Source organism: Octodon degus, unplaced genomic scaffold, assembly GCF_000260255.1.
Source record: "Octodon degus isolate 3935 unplaced genomic scaffold, OctDeg1.0 scaffold00015, whole genome shotgun sequence".
Lineage (NCBI taxonomy): Eukaryota > Metazoa > Chordata > Mammalia > Rodentia > Octodontidae > Octodon > Octodon degus.
In genome coordinates, this window is record NW_004524591.1 from 12,679,491 (window position 1) to 12,686,394 (window position 6,904).

Here is a 6,904-nt window from a genome sequence, read left to right on the forward strand (position 1 = left end):
CAGGACATTATCTGGCAGAAATTCTGTCACAAACAGGCTTGGAACCACCACCACCCCAAGCAGCTGCAAAACTAACCAGAGAAATGCCAAACACTGCCTCCCCTCCCCCAAGCCGTGCCTGAGGATTCCTGTTTTCCTAGTGGTTCATCATATGTGTGAGAGACAGACCAAGACACACCAAGGAAATGTGAGGGCTGGAAATACTGCCCAGTCGTGCAGCATGTGCCTAATATGCAGGGTCCTAGGTTTAAAGTGGAGAGCATGGTGGTGCACATTTGTAATCCCAGCACGTAGGAGGACTGCTGAGTTTGAGGCCACCCTGGGCTACAAAGTGAGTTCAAGACCAGCCTAAAGTACCTAGGGAGTCCCTGTCTCAAAATAAAACAAAACAACACAAAAGAATAAAAAAGGAAATCCAGCACATTTATTGAACCAAACCCCTGACCAGGTTCTAGGAATAGAAAGATACATTCATATTCAAGGTGGCCAAAGAAAGCTACATTGTGGATAAGACCCCATCACTATCCCATAATGAGCCTTGGAAGAGTCTTATGGTATGAATATTCAACTACTTTGGGGAATAAATGGCAAATCCTATTCCCTGGAGTCATTCCTCCTTCCCCAAATACACTTCAGGCACAATGCCCTATCTTCCCAGGATTCTGCAGAGAAGGAAACAGTTTTCCTAAATGTATGTTCTACCCTCACGACGACTCTGCTTCTGGAGAACACCCTATGCAGCGCCACTTTATCAGAGAAAACCCCAATGATCCAAGTCCCTTCTACTCTTGATTCCTCTGGTATTCCTCCTGTGATTCTTCTTGGTCACTTAGATTCTCTGCCCCTCTAAATTTGATGTCCTTTCACCTTCCTTCTCTCTCTCTTTTTTTTTTTTTTTTTTTTTTGCAGAACTGAGGATTGAACTCAGGTCCTTGCGCTTGCCAGAGAAGTACTTATTCCACTGAGCCATTTCCCTGGCCCCATGCTTCCTGCTCTGACAGACCCCACACAGGTGTTGTCTTCCAGAAAGCCTGTCTAGTAAGTGGGGCTGCGGGCCTTTCTGTGCCCTTTCTTGGCACTGTACTGGAGCTTCAATCAGCAAATCCATTTCACTTTACTCATTTTAGGGCATAAGCAGTTTCTCATTGAGCTTTACATCCCCTCCACCAATTACAGTACTTGGCACTGAACAGAGACTGAATAAATGTGCAGGGCACTAAATCCTTTGAATCAAAATAATATCAAGTTATTTCTTAGGAATGTTCAAATCTCAAAATTCTAGGGACAGATTAATGGTAAAAGCAATGTAGAGTAGGCTGGCAGCCAGCACATTATTCCTCAGTACTTCTCTGGCTGGAAGGCCTCCCTAGGGCAGGGCATGGATACTCAGATTCAGGACACTTTTTGCTGTCCTCATGTCTTCCACTCCGAGCTTCCTAACACAGCTCTCCTTCCAGAGAATTCCCGCTTTGGAGTAGGTGAGCCCTTTGCCTGAGGTGAGCACAGTTAGGCTATGCCCTAGTAAGAACTGCTGAATTATTATGGTGGTCATCTAACATGGCTGAAGCCCTTAAAGCAACAGCTTATCTTCCCAGAGACCACCTTCCCCTTCCTCCCCTACGCAGTCCTGGATACAATTCCTTCTCACCTTTGTCACACATACTGGGAGAGACCCCAGTCAGCTCCTCAGGTGTCACTAAACTTGTCCCTCCAACTCTACCCCTAGCAAAGGGCCTTAAAAATCTCAGCTTTCTTTGTCTCCGGTCCAAGGATTCCCCACCCCCCATCTTCCCCTGATTCTCTCCACATGTTTACAGTCAATAAAGGCTTAGTCTATCTTTTCTATCTCTTTACTGCCCAGAAGAACAATGTAAGAAGCACTCTAGGCCTCGAATGAGCAGATTCATGACTTTCTTTCTTTTTTTTTTTTCATGACTGTCAAGTTATTGTCTGGCAACAGAGTCTCTAGCTTCAAGGTGTGCATGATCAAGGTGCTGCCACCATACTGCCTGCTACACTGCAGGACACAAGGACGGTCACTCATTCACTCTGCAACTGTCCCTTGGGGGCCTGTGGCAGCAAGTGCATTAGGCATTGAGCCGAAATACAGAAAACAAGCTTCCTCTGAGTAGGGTTTACAGGAGATACCATTTTTAACCCCTGGAAAGGGACGGGCCCTTCCCATTTCCTCTTCCCTACAGTTGTGGAAGTCTTTCTAGCCAAATCTTAGGAAAACACTTGGTGACTAGTGATACAGGGAGAAAAACTGATCTTGGGTAGGTGACCTCCAAACCATATAGGGAACCTCCAAATGACATAGGGAAATAACGATCTCCCGACCTGACCTGCACGAGTTTGTATTCTCTAAAACCAAAGAATGAATTTTAGAAACAAATGGAGGTTATGAGCAGAATATATTTATTGAGGGAAAGGAAGCTCCTGTCCGAGAGATGGATGGGAGGGGAGCCCCAAGCCAGTTGTTCCCCCAGAAGCTATCTCTTCCAGGGACTTTTATAGTGCACAACCATGCCGGGCTAAGGTAAGAGAAAGGGGGAACTCGCTTAGGTGGATGTGGGGTGGGACAAAACTATGGTCAACCAATGGGATTACAAGCACCATTGCTCAGGTAAAACGCATTAAATCCAGTATCAAATGGGAAAGCCAGTCACATAGCAAGCAGGCATGAATATGAGACAGGGTCCCTCCCTGTTGGGGGTTGGGTTAGTGACTCATTTGGGCTCTTTCAAGACAATTGATACCTATTTAGAATATCAATCCTAAATGCTACTCGTTTAGCATTTGTTTGGCCTTTAGTGTGGTTCACAGCAGGAGCGTCCGTCCCTCCCACAGTTGTAAGGCATCTTGTCTTCTGTGCTGTCTCCTTTGAGGGCCTGGCCCTGTCTGACTGCCTGTAATATTTTTATCTAACTCGGCTGTCTACAACACTAGGACCAACAGAAGGAAGTCATGTCAATTCTTGCAGCTCCACGTCCAAAATCCAGGTGTCAGGGCAGGAATAACTTCTTGGGAAAGGTCTTCCTTATCTGTTTCTAGTTACTGCTTGCGGTGAGAATGCCAGTCAGGTTGAACAAGAAGGGTCCACCCCAGTGACCTTGCTTGATTACATCTGCAAAGACTATTTCCAAGTAAGTTCACAGTCCCTGGCACTGGAAGTTGGGACTTCAAGTATTTGGGAGGAGGGCACGATCCAATCAGCGCCACATTCTCTACACAGCGTAGTCTGGACATCACAGATCTTGGCCATCAACCCGAGCCTCTGCCATAGGTAGGACTGCCAGGCACCCGAAGCCCTCCCTTTGCCCCATCCCTTCTTCAAAGAGTTTACATGCCCACTCACTCCCAGGTCATCGTCGTTCCTGTAACGTGAGCCAATCGCGTTACACTAATCATGAACCCTACAATTAAAATAAGCGTAACGGTGTAGCTGAAGAATTTGGAGGAACAAGAGGGAAGGGGGCACGGGGGACACCTAACCTCACTTGATGCCAGGTGTTGCCCAGTTCCGCGGCGAGATACCGGTCCCAGGGAGGGCCAGGCGCGGAGGTGGCGGCCTAGGCGGCCGGAGGCGGACCCCTTCCCCGGCAGGGGGCGCGCGAGGCCTCCGGGTTGGGCGGGCGGGGAGGCCGGCGCTGGGCGGGGAGCCGCCCGGAGGGGCGCCTGAGCAAGTTTTTGGTTGGTTGCTACCCGGGTGCAGGCGGTCCCAGGCCCTTTTCTACCCGGACTCGCCCGTGTCTTCCCCTTTCGCCCGCCCGCTTGCTGCTCGGTAAGTTGATCCGCTGCCCCCGTGCCCCCGTGCCCCCGTACCCCGACCCCCGGACCCTCGGGGCTCCCGCCTGGGCCCCGGCACCCGGCCGGCGAGGAAGCGGACGGGGTCCGAGGCTCCTAGCGAGCGGTGTAATTCTGTCGCTAGCTGCAGACGGAGGTAATTGCGCCCACGCAGCCACTTCCTCGCCACACAGGTCTTTGCGTTGCCACTTTGGAAGCCACGTGGCTTTTGGGGAAGGTTTCGCGGAGAGTTCCGGGCGCCGGAGACCAGTGAGTCGGACGCTGAGCCCCGCGCCTGCCCCGCGGGAGCCCACAGTCTCCCCAGACCGCATTTAGGGGTGGCCCGCAGGCGCGCCCTCTGGGCGCAGGGAGGGAAGCCGGCCTGTTCGCCGGGGAGCAGCCGAGCTTGGGTTCTGCCCTTGCCGTGGCCTTGGGCGCCCGGCTTTGGAGCGCACGAGGCCGCTCTGCAGAGCCCCCAAGAGTTTCTAGGTCTGGGGGTGGTGTGCCTGCGCCCTGAGCACCAGTGAGCTTCGGGACGGCCGTTCCTGGTACACATGGCTGTAGAGTTAGATGTGTAAAGATCCAAGACTAGAGAAAGGCTGAAGGAATCATTAAGGTGCCATAGGAGCAGTTCTGTCCGGAGCCGCCTGGCTGACATTTCCCTCACCTGTGACTGATTGCCCTTTCACTGATCAAGAGGCTGAGCCGAAATCCATAGATAGTACTGCGCCTTCAGAGGGAGGAGGTGCAGGATCGGGGTCTGTGTCCCGGGAATCTTGTGCAGCCCTACTTGTGAGAGCAGTCCCCGCCCTGAGTACCTCGATTTCGGTCAGATGGCCCTGCACACAGACTGGGAAGTGAGTGCGTTGTTTTACTACTGCTGTAGGTTCTACAGCCGGTCTCTTCATTTTGGCCCAAGAGACAGAGTTTGGCATACCGAGGCAGCAGCCAGAGCCAGAGTCTATTTAAGGGCTGTGGAAACGGGAAACTTAGCAACCTTTGGGTGTAGTCTCAGCCCCAGTGTAAACAAGTAAATGATTTGATCTTTAAAATCTGGGACAGGAGTGCTTCCGTTTTTCCTAGGACATTATAAACTAGATACTATTCCATGCTAATGTTACAGACACCGTTGGAAGGATGATAACGGCTGAGAAGTCTCAGAGGACGAGGAATTTTGTTTCATTTCACTTCTAACTTTAATTTACAGAAAACTCCCAAATGTCAGAAATATGGAAGCTGTAGCTTTCTTTATAAAAGACTTCTAAGTGCTGTAAAAGTGTTCTATGTATTCCTCAAAGGCAGCGAGTAACTAGCCAAAACAATAGCCACGCTTCCAAACACAAAAGATGTAACGTGGTGTTAATGTTGCTGTCACTTTTTTTTAAACAGGCTCAGTGGAGTTCAAGATGCTGATAAACACAAGGTATGAACCTGTGGAAGAATTTGGGGGCTTGAGTTAGAATTCCTGGCCAAAGATGAGAACTGGAACCTGATTGCATGTGCTCTGCTCTGATGGGTGAAAGGATTTACCTGAGGCCAGCTTGACAGGCAGGAATGTACTAGATTCATTCTCCAGTCCTTTTGCTTTAGACGAAAAGGGGGGAAACCCTATAAGTGGATCAATACTATATAAAGCCAAGAGAAAGAAGGATTTTGAGTATTAAAAAATGTTGCTAGGTCTGCAGTGGGTGAAACTAAAATGTACTGTTTTTGTTATTAGTAATTACTGATTTTTTGTTTTAACAGGTCTGGTGCTTGAAAGAATTGGTGGAGCTCTTCAAGTAGATAAAGTATATTTGACTATGTTATAAAGAGCAGAGATTTTGCCCCCATCCCTTTTATTGTGGTAACAGAAGCGAATTTGAGAATTTTGTGTCTGTCCTGTAACACGGTTGACCCAGTAGAGACTAATTTCTTTTTCTTTTTTTGGCGGAATCAGGTATTGAACTCAGGCCCTTGCGCTTGCCAGAGAAGCGCTTATTCTACTGAGCCATCTCCCCAGCCCCAAGATTAAATTTTTTTTTTTTTTTGCGGAACCGGGTATTGAACTCAGGTCCTTGCATTTGCCAGGTAAGCGCTTATTCCACTGAGCCATCTCACCAGCCCCTGATTAATTTCTGTAGAATTAAAGTATTTAAGATTTTTTTTAATCACGTAGCCCTAGTCTGAAACTATTTTGATTTATATGCTTTATAAAGGTGACTGAGACTAATTGATTTAAGATCAGAAAATTTAACTAGCTACTTTATATAACTAATATATCTTTTAAAAAAAACATGGTCTTGTACAATAGATCATTTTAGTGAGATTTTCTTTTGGCAACACAAATTGCTTCTAAGGTGAGGGAATGGTTGACTGCAGAGAGGCAAGAGGGGCTCTTTTCTGTGCTTACATCTTGTTCCACAATTGTTCTACTAATGGTGATTACATAGTTATGCATCTTTCAAATCTCACACTTGGTGGATTTTTTTTATTGTTTTGTGGAACCAGGGATTGAACACTTGGTGGATTTTACAGAACATAAATTGAAGACCAAGCCCAGCACATGCAAGTGTGTGAGAGCTTCCATGCTCCCTTGTACCCACTAGACCTTTCGGGACCAAGCCTAGGCCCACCACATGAATGGGACCTTCTGCTGCGCTCTCGGGACCCCTCTAGCCCCAGGCCCTGCAAGTGGGAGAGCTTCTGCACTCCCCTGCACCCCCTGGACCCTTCCAGACCCAGCCCAGGCATGGGGTGAAACTCTGCAGCTGAAGTCCCTGCAGAGAGACTAAGGGCCAGAACCACCCAGCTAATCCAGGAGCAGAATATCTTGCCAGAGGGGCACAACAGTTTCACCTCCCAAGGGCTGCAGCAGGAAAGAGCTGAGCACAGAAGCCAGACCCAAGCCAGGCACAACTGGATGAACTCAAACTTTAGTAGATCTACACCCAAATTTCAGTAGGCGCTAAGGTTATAACTGCACCAAAGGTCAGAGGACAGTGCTACACAAAATGACAAAGAGAAGGAGCAAAAAGCAATCTTAGGCTCAGCCCACCCAAAACAAGTGTAGAGGACACTAGCACAGAAGAAATTAGGAATCACACAGCTGAAATGTCTGAATCAAGTGTCTGAAGTA

At 48.5% G+C, this 6,904-nt stretch overlaps 1 long non-coding RNA gene and 1 other non-coding gene across 2 annotated transcripts; both read left to right on the plus strand.

Annotated features, from left to right (window-relative positions):
- The first annotated feature begins 3,697 nt into the window (after positions 1 to 3,697).
- On the plus strand, positions 3,698 to 5,740 carry LOC111815361. The gene is made up of 3 exons (XR_002820063.1): positions 3,698 to 3,784; positions 5,176 to 5,209; positions 5,533 to 5,740. It is a non-coding gene; the product is annotated as an uncharacterized LOC111815361 (long non-coding RNA).
- Positions 5,253 to 5,325, plus strand: LOC111815408. The gene has a single exon (XR_002820100.1). It is a non-coding gene; the product is annotated as a small nucleolar RNA SNORD93 (small nucleolar RNA).
- Positions 5,741 to 6,904: the final 1,164 nt, after the last annotated feature.